The sequence below is a fragment of the Ranitomeya variabilis genome, chromosome 1 (assembly GCF_051348905.1).
Source record: "Ranitomeya variabilis isolate aRanVar5 chromosome 1, aRanVar5.hap1, whole genome shotgun sequence".
NCBI classification, from domain to species: domain Eukaryota; kingdom Metazoa; phylum Chordata; class Amphibia; order Anura; family Dendrobatidae; genus Ranitomeya; species Ranitomeya variabilis.
In genome coordinates, this window is record NC_135232.1 from 31,464,619 (window position 1) to 31,479,649 (window position 15,031).

The following is a 15,031-nucleotide window of genomic DNA, read 5'->3' on the forward strand; positions in this document are numbered from 1 at the left end:
CTGGGGTAATATGTGGCACAGGGATAGACTAGAGTGCTGACTAATATGAGTGATCAGGTAAGCGCCCACAGTCCCAAGCAACTACATCACAAGAGCAATGGTTAATAGCAGCACTATGAGAAAAAAAAATGCAGTCTGATATCTTCCAGCAGGCCAATGATTAATATCAGCAATGTAAGAGATAAATAAATGCAGTTTGGTATCTTCCAGCAGAGCAATGGTTAATAGCTTCTATATAACAGATACAGTATATAAATGCACACTTTTATCTTACATCAGGAAAATGGTTCATAGAAGCAATGTGAGAAAAATAAATGCAGTCTGGTATCTTTCATGAGGGCAATGGTTAATAGCAGCCTTATAAGAGAAAAATAAATGTAGTCTGGTATCTTTCATGAGGGCAATGGTTAATAGCAGCCATATAAGAAAAAAATAAATGTAGTCTGATTTCTTCCAGCTGGGCAATGGTTAATAGCAGCAATGTAAGGCCGGCGTCACACTAGGCGTATGAAAATACGGTTTGTTTTTTACGTCCGTAATACGCAGTAATTGTCCCAAAACACTGTTCCGTATTCAATGCGAGGATGCGATTTTTACGTACAAATTTATCCGTGTGTCATCCATATGGCTTCCGTATGGCAATTTTTTTGTGCAGGCTTGCAAAATGGACATATCATGGATCCATCAGCTCAAATATTATTAAAAACATGTATACAGTCTATATATATACACTCACCGGCCACTTTATTAGGTACACCATGCTAGTAACGGGTTGGACCCCCTTTTGCCTTCAGAACTGCCTCAATTCTTCGTGGCATAGATTCAACAAGGTGCTGGAAGCATTCCTCAGAGATTTTGGTCCATATTGACATGATGGCATCACACAGTTGCCGCAGATTTGTCGGCTGCACATCCCAAAGATGCTCCATACAAGGCAGGATGGATCCATGCTTTCATGTTGTTTACGCCAAATTCTGACCCTACCATCCGAATGTCGCAGCAGAAATCGAGACTCATCAGACCAAGCAACGTTTTTCCAATCTTCTACTGTCCAATTTCGATGAGCTTGTACAAATTGTAGCCTCAGTTTCCTGTTCTTAGCTGAAAGGAGTGGTACCCGATGTGGTCTTCTGCTGCTGTAGCCCATCTGCCTCAAAGTTCGACGCACTGTGCGTTCAGAGATGCTCTTAGGCCTACCTTGGTTGTAACGGGTGGCGATTTGAGTCCCTGTTGCCTTTCTATCAGCTCGAACCAGTCTGCCCATTCTCCTCTGACCTCTGGCATCAACAAGGCATTTCCGCCCACAGAACTGCCGCTCACTGGATTTTTTTTCTTTTTCGGACCATTCTCTGTAAACCCTAGAGATGGTTGTGCGTGAAAATCCCAGTAGATCAGCAGTTTCTGAAATACTCAGACCAGCCCTTCTGGCACCAACAACCATGCCACGTTCAAAGGCACTCAAATCACCTTTCTTCCCCATACTGATGCTCGGTTTGAACTGCAGGAGATTGTCTTGACCATGTCTACATGCCTAAATGCACTGAGTTGCCGCCATGTGATTGGCTGATTAGAAATTAAGTGTTAACAAGAAGTTGGACAGGTGTACCTAATAAAGTGGCCAGTGAGTGTATATATATATATATATATGTCAGTGATATATATATATATATATATATATATATATATATATATATATATATATATGTTTAATACAGCGCTAGATAGCAGTAAAGCCTGTAATTCAATTGCCGGCTTTTCCTATCTCCTTCACAAACCCGACATGATATGAGACATGGTTTACATACAGTAAACCATCTCATATCCCTTCTTTTATTACATATTCCTCTTTACTAATGTAAGAATTGTATGTTTGTTAAGTTCTCGAGCGTGAGAAAATATTCAGAAAAGTTCCCAGGCTCAAGTTCATATGAGTTCATCCAGCAGAGGGTGCATCACCGCAACTCGAGGTAACTACAGTACATTCCCCTGCATTCCATTCATTCACCAAGTTTTACAGGCAGGAGCACAGCTGCATTAGCAGAGCTCCTGGGTGTAAAATGATTTAACCCCTTCAGATGGATTTACAGCGTGGGACAAGACTGAACGACGGAAGGTATGGAATATTGTTGTTTGTTTTGTTTAAACTTTATTTCAGGTGACAAGGGTCTTCAGGTGGATTAAGAGTATAATAAAATATTACAACACCATGTGTCTTTATTTCAATAAAATACTTTTTAACAATGTGTGTGTGTTTTATTAACCATTTCGTACTATTGGATTAATAATGGATAGGTGTCATAATGGACACCTGGCTTAATGTCACCTTACAATAGCAAGGTGACATTAACCCTTCATTACCCCATATCCCACAGCTACACTGGAGTGGGAAGAGAGAGGCTACTCAGCCTGGCTAGTAGCTGTAAATCATTCCGCTGCCGCGATGAAAACTAAATCTCCAAGCAGTCATAAATACTCGGAGGTCACCAGACGAGCGTGCTCTGGAAAATTCGAGCAACGAGTACACTCACTCATCACTAACCAGGACCAATATTACACTGGACACAGTCCTGATCATGCTGACTGGGGTCGTATATAGAAATCATGAGGGCCCCATAACAAAAGTCTGAATTATCCCCCCCTAAAAAAAAATAATTGGAGTAGGTGGCATCATGGATATATTACAACAGGAAGGGGCCCAGGATGGGTAACATTATACCATGAAGAGGCCCAAGATGAGGGACATTATCGCAGAAAGAGACAAGGATGGGGGATCTTATTGCTTGAAGGGACAGAGGATAGGGATATTATCATAGGAAGGAGCCGAAGATGGGGAGGTTGTTACAGGAACGGGCCCAAGATGGGAACATTATTTCAGGAAGGGGACTATGATGGGGACATCATTATATGGGGGGGACTAAAAACGAATATGTCTTTATAGGATCTTGAATACTACAAGAGCTCATACATCTGACCAACAGGCAGGTGTGGACTCGGGTCCAAATGTTTCACTGGGGCCCATCAGACTCTAGTTACGCTACTGGTTAGAGATCATTAATATAGAAGTTTCCATATATATGGCTATATAACATAATGGATAGGTGGCAGTAGGATGCAAAGAAGAAGCACGTTATGAATTAAAGGGACGTGCCATGAAAAATTGCTTTCACTTTCTCTGGGAAAATAAACCATTATTTTTAGTAAAATCCAATACTGCTTGAGAGCTCTGATGGAAGCTGGGGCTGCGGGGTTTAGCAAGGTGACCATACCTAAAGATTTCAGAGTCAGCCATACATCATATTGATGGAAATTCATTGAAAGCCAATAAGTGATATTGTGTTTCTCGGGTCAATGTACACAAATCTACAACACACGGATCGTACACACAGGACTTACAGGCATATACAAAAGGTAGAAAAAAAATGTAAAAAGAAGATATTTGTGAAGTCCAACATTCTACTCCGATACTTTCTGGGATCTAGAGATGCAAGTCTGTCTCTGCAACTGCCAGTGAGTATTGCAACTGGAGACTGGGATGCCAGGGTGAACAAAGCATAGCTTCACGGCGCCATGTGTCCGATGGCAGCATGCTGGCCTCAGTGCCAGGCTATGTCCTTCTAGTTTGTAACATCATATTCCGTGAACTCTTGTTTTATAAACCCACTAGCTGTACTACCCGGCTTCGCCCGGGTTAATGACTGCTGTTAGCAAAATAGAATGTGTTAACAAAAATTTATTCTGCACACAAAAACCACAAAACAAATAGATAGAAATGTAATTATTAAAAGGCAAAAACAACCGTCTTTAATAATGGGCTTCTGTAATACCGGAAAGAGGGAAATAATCCCGTGTACCTATGTTTGCATATTGATATGTTAATGTTGAAAATGTTTAATTGAAAATATTTAATAAAAACAGTTTGGAAAAAAAAAAAAAAGGCAAAAACTAAGCTAATAGAAGAATTTCACAACATATATTAGCTTTGTTATACTGAGAATGTCTTTGTTGCCTATATTAACCAATCAGAGCTCAGGTTAATTAACTGTAGCAAAATAGAAGCTGAGCTGTGATTGGTTGCTATTGGCAGCCTGATAAATCCCCAGCCAACAGTAAGCCCACCCCCTGGCATACCTCCCAACCGTCCCGATTTCAGCGGGACAGTCCCGCTTTGGCACCGGGGTCCCGCTGTCCCGCTTCGGGCATTTAAAATCCCGAATTTGCGGCCGCCAGTGAAGCCCCGCCCACTTCCGGGACGTAGAGAGAGCCCGATTACCAGGGCCGGACTGGCCATAGGGCACTTCTGGCAAATGCCAGAAGGGCCGGTGCCAGTGGTGGGCCGCTCAATCCGCCGCCCCCGCCGTCGCATTCAACTATACCGGCGTATAGACGCCGGTACAGTTGAATGCAATGATGGAGGAGAGAGCGTCTACAGACGCTCCTCTCCCATCATTCCCCGCTCTGCCTCTGACACTGCGGGTGCGCGATGATGTCATATCATCGCGCACCTGCTGTGTCCCGGGCAGACTGCAGCTGCTGAGACAGGAGCAGGAACCAGGAAGCAACGCTGGGCACCAGGAGAGGTGAGGAGAGTTTGTTTTTTTTCTGGACTGTGGGGCCATTCTCGGAGGAGGTGAGGGGAGGAAGAGAAGAGATGTGGGCTGTATATAGTTCTCTGTGGGCTGTGCTCTGTGCTGTATACTGCTGTGGGCTGTATATAGTTCTCTGTGGGCTGTGCTCTGTGCTGTATACTGCTGTGGGCTGTATATAGTTCTCTGTGGGCTGTGCTCTGTGCTGTATACTGCTGTGGGCTGTATATAGCTCTCTGTGGGCTGTGCTCTGTGCTGTATACTACTGTGGGCTGTATATAGCTCTCTGTGGGCTGTGCTCTGTGCTGTATACTGTGGGCTGTATATAGTACTCTGTGGGCTGTGCTCTGTGCTGTATACTGCTGTGGGCTGTATATAGTACTCTGTGGGCTGTGCTCTGTGCTGTATACTGCTGTGGGCTGTATATAGTTCTCTGTGGGCTGTGCTCTGTGCTGTATACTGCTGTGGGCTGTATATAGTTCTCTGTGGGCTGTGCTCTGTGCTGTATACTGCTGTGGGCTGTGCTCTGTGCTGTATACTGCTGTGGGCTGTATATAGCTCTCTGTGGGCTGTGCTCTGTGCTGTATACTACTGTGGGCTGTATATAGTTCTCTGTGGGCTGTGCTGTATACTGCTGTGGGCTGTATATAGCTCTCTGTGGGCTGTGCTCTGTGCTGTATACTGCTGTGGGCTGTATATAGTTCTCTGTGGGCTGTGCTCTGTGCTGTATACTGCTGTGGGCTGTATATAGCTCTCTGTGGGCTGTGCTCTGTGCTGTATACTGCTGTGGGCTGTATATAGTTCTCTGTGGGCTGTGCTCTGTGCTGTATACTACTGTGGGCTGTATATAGTTATCTGTGGGCTGTGCTCTGTGCTGTATACTACTGTGGGCTGTATATAGTACTCTGTGGGCTGTGCTCTGTGCTGTATACTGCTGTGGGCTGTATATAGTTCTCTGTGGGCTGTGCTCTGTGCTGTATACTGCTGTGGGCTGTATATAGTTCTCTGTGGGCTGTGCTCTGTGCTGTATACTGCTGTGGGCTGTATATAGTTCTCTGTGGGCTGTGCTCTGTGCTGTATACTGCTGTGGGCTGCATATAGTTCTCTGTGGGCTGTGCTCTGTGCTGTATACTGCTGTGGGCTGTATATAGCTCTCTGTGGGCTGTGCTCTGTGCTGTATACTGCTGTGGGCTGTATATAGTTCTCTGTGGGCTGTGCTCTGTGCTGTATACTGCTGTGGGCTGTATATAGCTCTCTGTGGGCTGTGCTCTGTGCTGTATACTGCTGTGGGCTGTATATAGTTCTCTGTGGGCTGTGCTCTGTGCTGTATACTGCTGTGGGCTGTATATAGTTCTCTGTGGGCTGTGCTCTGTGCTGTATACTACTGTGGGCTGTATATAGTTCTCTGTGGGCTGTGCTCTGTGCTGTATACTGCTGTGGGCTGTATATAGTTCTCTGTGGGCTGTGCTCTGTGCTGTATACTGCTGTGGGCTGTATATAGCTCTCTGTGGGCTGTGCTCTGTGCTGTATACTACTGTGGGCTGTATATAGTTCTCTGTGGGCTGTGCTCTGTGCTGTATACTGCTGTGGGCTGTATATAGTTCTCTGTGGGCTGTGCTCTGTGCTGTATACTACTGTGGGCTGTATATAGTTCTCTGTGGGCTGTGCTCTGTGCTGTATACTGCTGTGGGCTGTATATAGCTCTCTGTGGGCTGTGCTCTGTGCTGTATACTACTGTGGGCTGTATATAGTTCTCTGTGGGCTGTGCTGTATATAGTACTCTGTGGGCTGTGCTGTATATAGTACTCTGTGGGCTGTGCTGTATATAGTACTCTGTGGGCTGTGCTGTATATAGTACTCTGTGGGCTGTGCTGTATATAGTACTCTGGGCTGTGCTGTGTATAGTACTCTGTGGGCTGTGCTGTATATAGTACTCTGTGGGCTGTGCTGTATATAGTACTCTGTGGGCTGTGCTGTATATAGTACTCTGTGGGCTGTGCTGTATATAGTACTCTGTGGGCTGTGCTGTATATAGTACTCTCTGGGCTGTGCTGTATATAGTACTCTCTGGGCTGTGCTGTATATAGTACTCTCTGGGCTGTGCTTTATATAGTACTCTGGGCTGTGCTGTATATAGTACTCTGGGCTGTGCTTTATATAGTTCTCTGTGGGCTGTGCTGTATATAGTTCTCTGTGGGCTGTGCTGTATATAGTTCTCTGTGGGCTGTGCTGTATATATTACTTTGTGGGCTGTGCTGTATATATTACTTTGTGGGCTGTGCTGTATATATTACTTTGTGGGCTGTGCTGTATATATTACTCTGTGGGCTGTGCTGTATACTACTGTGTGGACTGTGCTGTATACTTCTACGTGGGCTGTGCTGTATACTACTGTGTGGTCTGTGCTGTATACTACTGTGTGGTCTGTGCTGAATACTGCTGTGTGGGCTGTGTTATCTACTACGCGAGCTGTGCTATAGTATGCAGGCTGTGCTGTATACTATGCGGTTTGTGCTATATAATATGCGGGCTTTGCTATATACTATGGGGAGTATATTATATTCTATGGGGGAGGCCATGTTATGTACTATGTGGCTGTGTTATATACTATTGTGGGGGTATATTATATTCTATGGGGGAGGCTGCGTTATATACTATGGGGGGCTGCATTATATTCTATGGGGGGCTACATTATATATTATGGGGAGGTGGGCTGTATTATATTCTATGGGGGTTACATACTCTGGGGTGGCTGCATTATACTCTGTGGGGTGGCTGCATTATACTCTGGGGTGGCTGCATTATACTCTGGGGTGGCTGCATTATACTATATGTGGGCTGCATTATACTGTATCGAGGACTATGGGGAATACGTTATACTATATGAAGAACTATGGGGTGCATTATACTATGGGAAGTGAATTGTACTACATGGATGACTGTGGCGGTGCATTATACTATATGGAGCACTATGAGGATTGTATTATGCTATATGGAGGACTATGAGGATTGTATTATGCTATATGGAGGACTATGAGGAGTGTATTATACTATGTGGAGGACTGAGCAGTGTATTTTAATATATGGAGGACTATAGGGAGTGTATTATACTATATGGAGGACTATGGAGCACATTATAATATATGGAGGACTATGGGGTGTATTTTACTAAACAAGTAAAATGCTGCATATTCGGATTGTTTTTGCTGGAACAAAAAGCCTTGTTGTCAGCAGCACATTGCCAGTGTAAACTGTAGATGTGCTGCTGAAAACATGATACTGTATGGTGATCTATTAGTGATCGTTCTGTCTCATCATTATTCCTCAGCTGGTGGAAAGAGGCCGGGAAACAAGCGTTGAACAACTTCAGTATTGTCGATCAAACTCGTTTAGCGGCCTGAACTCAGCGTTTGTAAATACAACAGAAAGGCTTCTGTGTGATGTGCAATATGTTAGCATTTGGGGACCCATTTTAAACTTTGCCTAGGGCCCCACTTTGCCTAAAACCGGCCCTGCCTACAAGTGTACAAAGATATTATACAGTCACCATGTGACAAGTGGGCCTGTGTAACTTCAAATGCCAGGGCTGAATTTTAGTCCCAGTCCGGCCCTGCCGATTACTGTACCCGCAGCTGTTCGTTCCGTTCCCTGCCTGGGACTGTCTGCGTTGTAGCCACGCCCCCTTGAGTTGCCTCACCGCCCGCCTCCGGCTTCCTCCTCAACGTGGGCGGACTCTGAGGACACTAGAGCGGCAGCGCCAGCACCCGGACTGGTTTCTCGTGACCGCGGGAGCAGCGAGCGGGGATCTGCAGACTGACTGTAAGTGAATGTGTCTCTCCCCCTCTCCATGCAGCGCTGCCCGTTACAGCAGAGACTCTGATCTGACAGCATTAGGAGGACTGACACAAACTTTGTCTCCCCATGCAGCGCACCCCGCTCCCACTCTCCCCCTGGTACCCATCCATCGGATTCTCCACCAACCTGGTGCAGCACCCCTCTCCCCATGGTTATCGTTAAAGGGGTATTGTCACCCAAAATGCTAAATACGGCAGCAGCATGCCGACCCCTCACCCCGTTACTCACCTCTGACTCCACCGCCTCAGGAATCTTCGGTCGCACTTCACGTATGCGCACTCCGGGGGTCAGGAGGACCTGGTGCCGGGCAGATGTGCTCCGTGGGTGTTACTATGTTTTTAGCCCTGTCGAACCCATAACACAAATTACATGAACACAAAATGGTGCTCGGTGTATATCAGGGAGATATATACAAAAGGGACTTGGCCCCTATAATAATTATACCAGTAAGGCCGGCGTCACACTCGGCGTAAGACAATACGCCACGTATTATACGGCCGTACTACGGGCGTAATACGGAGAAATGTCCCCAAAATATTGATCCGTAGTCAGGGTGTGTCAGCGTATTTTATGCTATGGGGCATTTTATACGTGCCCCATCACGTGGGGCAAGTATACTGTACGCAGCATCATGTGGGGCCATTATACAGTATGGAGCATAATGTGGCCAATGGCCATTGTACAGTATGGAGCGTCGTGTGTGGCCATATTTTTTTGTTCATAATTATTGTTAACGAAACATTGTGATCAGAAGTGCTAAATGGGTGTGGTTGGGGCGTGGCTAGTTGTGAAATGGGTGTGGCCTAAAATTTGCCTTCCCCTAAAGTTGGGAGGTATGCCCTGGCAGTATATATTAGCTCACACATACACATAATAGACTGGTCATGTGACTGACAGCTGCCGTATTTCCTATATGGTACATTTGTTGCTCTTGTAGTTTGTCTGCTTATTAATCAGATTTTTATTTTTGAAGGACAATACCAGACTTGTGTGTGTTTTAGGGCGAGTTTCATGTGTCAAGTTGTGTGTGTTGAGTTGCGTGTGGTGACATGCATGTAGCGACTTTTGTGAGATGAGTTTTGTGTGGCGACATGCGTGTAGTAACATTTTGTGTGTCGAGTTGCATGTGACAGGTTAGTGTAGCAAGTTGTGTGCAGCAAGATTTGTGCATGGCGAGTTTTATGTGTGGTGCGTTTTGAGTATGTGCAAGTTTTGTGTGAGGCAACTTTTGCATGTGGTGCAACTTTTGTACATGTGGCAATTTTTCTGCGTGTGCAAGTTTTGCATGAGGTGAGTTTTCCATGAGGTGAGTTTTGCACGTGTGGCGAGTTTTGCGTGAGCCTAGTTTTGCATATGGCGAGTTTTGCATGTAGCGAGTTTTTCGCGTGGCGAGTTTTGAGTGGTGACTTTTGTGTTTCGACTTTTATGTGGCGAGGTTGGTGTATGTGTGGTGAAATGTGTGCTGAGGGTCGTATATGTGTTCAAGCACGTGGTAGTGTGTGGCGCATTTTGTGTTTGTGTTCATATCCCCGTGGTGGTGTGGTGAGTATCCCATGTCGGGGCCCCACCTTAGCAACTGTACGGTATATACTCTTTGGCGCCATCGCTCTCATTCTTTAAGTCCCCCTTGTTCACATCTGGCAGCTGTCAATTTTCCTCCAACACTTTTCCCTTCACTTTTTCCCCATTATGTAGATAGGGGCAAAATTGTTTGGTGAATTGGAACGCGCGGGGTTAAAATTTCACCTCACAACATAGCCTATGACGCTCTCGGGGTCCAGACGTGTGACTGTGCAAAATTTTGTGGCTGTAGCTGCGACGGTGCAGATGCCAATCCCGGACATACACACATACATACACACATACACACATTCAGCTTTATATATTAGATATACCTGTATGTAATCTCCTTTATATAGTATATACCTGTGTGTCATCTCCCCTGTATATAGTATATATACGTGTGTCATCTCCTCCTGTATATAGTATATACCTGTATGTCATCTCCTCCTATACATAGCATATACCTGTATGTCATCTCCTCCTGTATATACTATATACCTGTAGGTAATCTGCTCCTGTATATAGTATATACCTGTATGTCATCTCACCTATATATAGTATATATCTGTGTGTCATCTCCTCCTGTATATAGTATATACCTGTATGTCATCTCCTCCTAAACATAGCATATACCTGTATGTCATCTCCTCCTGTATATACTATATACCTGTAGGTAATCTGCTCCTGTATATAGTATATACCTGTATGTCATCTCCTGCTGAATGTAGTATGTACCTGTATGTCATCTCCTCCTCTATATAGTATATACCTGTGTGTCATCTCTCCTGTATATAGTATATATCTGTGTCATCTCCTCCTGTATATAGTATATACCTGTGTGTCATCTCCCCTGTAAATAGTATATACCTGTGTGTCATCTCCTCCTGTATATAGTATGCACCTGTATGTCATCTCCTCCTGTATATAGTATATACCTGTGTGTCATCTCCTCCTGTATATAGTATATATCTGTATGTCATCTCCTCCTGTATATAGTATATACCTGTGTCTCATCTCCTCCTGTATATAGTATATACCTGTATGTCATCTCCTGCTGTATGTAGTATGTACCTGTATGTCATCTCCTCCTCTATATAGTATATACCTGTGTGTCATCTCTCCTGTATATAGTATATATCTGTGTGTCATCTCCTCCTGTATATAGTATATACCTGTGTGTCATCTCCCCTGTAAATAGTATATACCTGTGTGTCATCTCCTCCTGTATATAGTATATATCTGTATGTCATCTCCTCTATATAGTATATACCGGTGTGTCATCTCCCCTGTATATAGTATATACCTGTGTGTCATCTCCTCCTGTATATAGTATATACCTGTGTGTCATCTCACCTATATATAGTATATATCTGTGTGTCATCTCCTCCTGTATATAGTATATACCTGTATGTCATCTCCTCCTATACATAGCATATACCTGTATGTCATCTCCTCCTGTATATACTATATACCTGTAGGTAATCTGCTCCTGTATGTAGTATATACCAGTGTGTCATCTCCTCCTGTATATAGTATATACCTGTATGTCATCTCCTGCTGTATGTAGTATGTACCTGTATGTCATCTCCTCCTCTATATAGTATATACCTGTGTGTCATCTCTCCTGCATATAGTATATATCTGTGTGTCATCTCCTCCTGTATATAGTATATACCTGTGTGTCATCTCCCCTGTAAATAGTATATACCTGTGTGTCATCTCCTCCTGTATATAGTATATATCTGTATGTCATCTCCTCCTGTATTAGACCTCGTTCACACGTTATTTAGTCAGTATTTTTACCTCAGTATTTGTAAGCTAAATTGGCAGCCTGATAAATCCCCAGCCAACAGTAAGCCCACCCCCTGGCAGTATATATTAGCTCACACATACACATAATAGACAGGTCATGTGACTGACAGCTGCCGGATTCCTATATGGTACATTTGTTGCTCTTGTAGTTTGTCTGCTTATTAATCAGATTTTTATTTTTGAAGGATAATACCAGACTTGTGTGTGTTTTAGGGCGAGTTTCATGTGTCAAGTTGTGTGTGTTGAGTTGCGTGTGGCGACATGCATGTAGCGACTTTTGTGAGATGAGTTTTGTGTGGCGACATGCGTGTAGCAACTTTTTGTGTGTCGAGTTGCACGTGACAGGTTAGTGTAGCAAGTTGTGTGCAGCAAGTTTTGCGCATGGCGAGTTTTGCACGTGGCGAGTTTTATGTGTGGTGCCTTTTGAGTATGTGCAAGTTTTGTGTGAGGCAACTTTAGCATGTGTTGCAACTTTTGTGCATGTGGCAATTTTTCCGCGTGTGCAAGTTTTGCGTGTGGCGAGTTTTCCATGAGGTGAGTTTTGCACGTGTGGCGAGTTTTGCATGTGGAGAGTTTTGTGCGTGGCGAGTTTTGAGCGGCGACTTTTGTGTTTCGACTTTTGTGTTTCGACTTTTATGTGGCGAGGTTGGTGTATGTGTGGTGAAATGTGCGCTGAGGGTGGTATATGTGTTCGAGCACGTGGTAGTGTGTGGCGCATTTTGTGTGTGTGTGTTTATATCCCCGTGGTGGTGTGGTGATTTTCCCATGTCGGGGCCCCACCTTAGCAACTGTACAGTATATACTCTTTGGCGCCATCGCTCTCATTCTTTAAGTCCCCCTTGTTCACATCTGGCAGCTGTTAATTTGCCTCCAACACTTTTCCTTTCATTTTTTCCCCATTATGTAGATAGGGGCAAAATTGTTTGGTGAATTGGAAAGCGCGGGGTTAAAATTTCACCTCACAACATAGCTTTGACGCTCTCGGGGTCCAGACGTGACGTTATACAAGATTTGTATAAGTGTATTTTCCTGGTGGCCTTAAAAAGATCTATCTGGAAAGAAACAAAATCAAATTCATTAGGGATGCAATAATTTAAACCCTTAGATAACAAAGAAACATGAGCTGGACTCAGTACACGGTTTGTGAGATTAAGGACATAGTCTTCCGGGCGGGATACTAACGGCGATCTTGTCGCCAAGACACAAATTTCCTCTTCTGCTGTCGATGGGGGCCGTGATTTTCGTTTGCCCCTCCTTGTCTTCCTCCTAAAGGGGGCGATGTATTAATCTGCAGGTCAGATGTCGCGTTTCCCGTCAGGTCAGGATTACTAGATGGACCTTCACTAAGGCTGGAATCCGACTCTGTAGTCAGGTAGTCCTTCCTGTTCACTTGACTGCGTCTTTTCTTAAAGCTCCGTTTTCTCTGTCTAAAGTTCCCACCATTAAAATTCCGATGCTCTTTATTCATTTTATTCCAAGTAAAAATATGGCCAGAATCATAGTCATTTTTGTCGCGGAGAAATTTGTCCCTTTTTCTCTGCTTAATTTCTGCCTGAATCGGGATAAGCTTCGTGTCTAATTTTTTATTGAAAGCGGTCCATTGACTCTCCGTCAGTCTGCTCTGCAGTTCAACTTGGGTTTTAGTAATCTCAGAACTAACCATTTCATAATTTTTTATATTAGATTTTAGGACAAGCAGGAGTAGCTCCTGGGAACACCGTAGCATGACTTGCTCCCATTCTGTTTTCAGAGTAACATCACTGCTAAAATGAGATATCTCCTTCCATACTCTTAGACCTCTAGGAACTCGTCCATTGTCTATGTATGATTGTAAGGAATTATTAGTCCAAAATAATCTAATCTCTCTCTCTGAGAGGTTGGTCAGCTTGTATTCTAGCGTTTTTGTGCTAAGCATCTGCACTTCATCCGCCTGTTCACACTCCTTGAAGTATATAGCAACATCCTCCCGGCCGGCTTGTAAACTAACACGCACAGGTGCTGCGTCTGGATCCATTATGTTGCTGTTTGCAACTATACGGCAGTCCGAAGTCCACTTCTGTATGTAGGTGTGCACACTGGCAATAAGATAGAGTTCAACTGTGTAGCAAAAGAGGTAAGAAAGCGGCACCACCCATAAAACGGAGGGTAAATCGGACACACGCTTGCACACAGGTGTGCTTCGCAACGGAGGTGCTAGCGTCAGGAAAATAAATAATTGGAATAGCAAATGTGTAGAAAAAAGGAAACGCTGCACTCACCGATATTGCGAACGACAAGTCTTCTTTATTAAAGATTCATGCAAAAGACATCTTCACGGCACAGGGGATAGGAGGTGAGGAGTGTGTAAGACAGGACGGACAACGGCCGTTTCGCGCCGATCAATAGCGCTTCTACGGGTCCATACCCCGGAGGAAGTCACGTCAGAAGAAAAAGGTATAAACCCCTCCCCTCCGGCGTCACTACCCTCCGGGAAATGAAAAAAGTGCAACATATTAGCGTGCAAGTTTAAAATCCTATTGTTAAAATCTAAGGTGGACGAGATGCAGATTCTGACAAAATTAGTGTTAATCTTTTGGCAACAATCATAAGTTATAATTATAGTCATTTTTTGTCTATAATGAAATCAGAGACTAAACATGCACACTATATGCACAGCTGATAGGAGAGAGGCCGCCCATATATACTATCAAGATACAACTGTGAATCAACGGTACAAAACCTTTGATCTATTAACAACCTTAACAATTCACCATGGAGCCACCTAATGTTTCTATATCTGCCTCCCTTTTTCTAACTTGTAGTATGCAAAATTGCTCATGATGGCCCTTCGGATAATTTTGCGTTGGTCAAACCCTAGAAAAAATATCCACCACTTTTCCTCTTTAATTCTGTGATCTAAGAGGTAAGGTTTCTCCTTGTGGAGAGTGCCAAACCAGATCTGGCAGGCCAATATAAGGAGATCGAATTGCCTTCCATGCTCCTCTGGGAAATTAGATATGCAAATCGTCTCTTCAGAGAGGAAGAGAACTTGAACTGTAGTGGTACCTATTGGAAGTAGCAACCTTTAAGTCATTATTGACGCTTTAACGAGCCTTGCAATATGACTGTCATAGCACTTTTTGCAGGATATTCAGGCTCCTTCTATATCCCTAGAGCTAGGGGCACAATAGTCTGTCCCTGCTCCCTGGGTTACTGCTGATGGTGAAGACAACGGGACC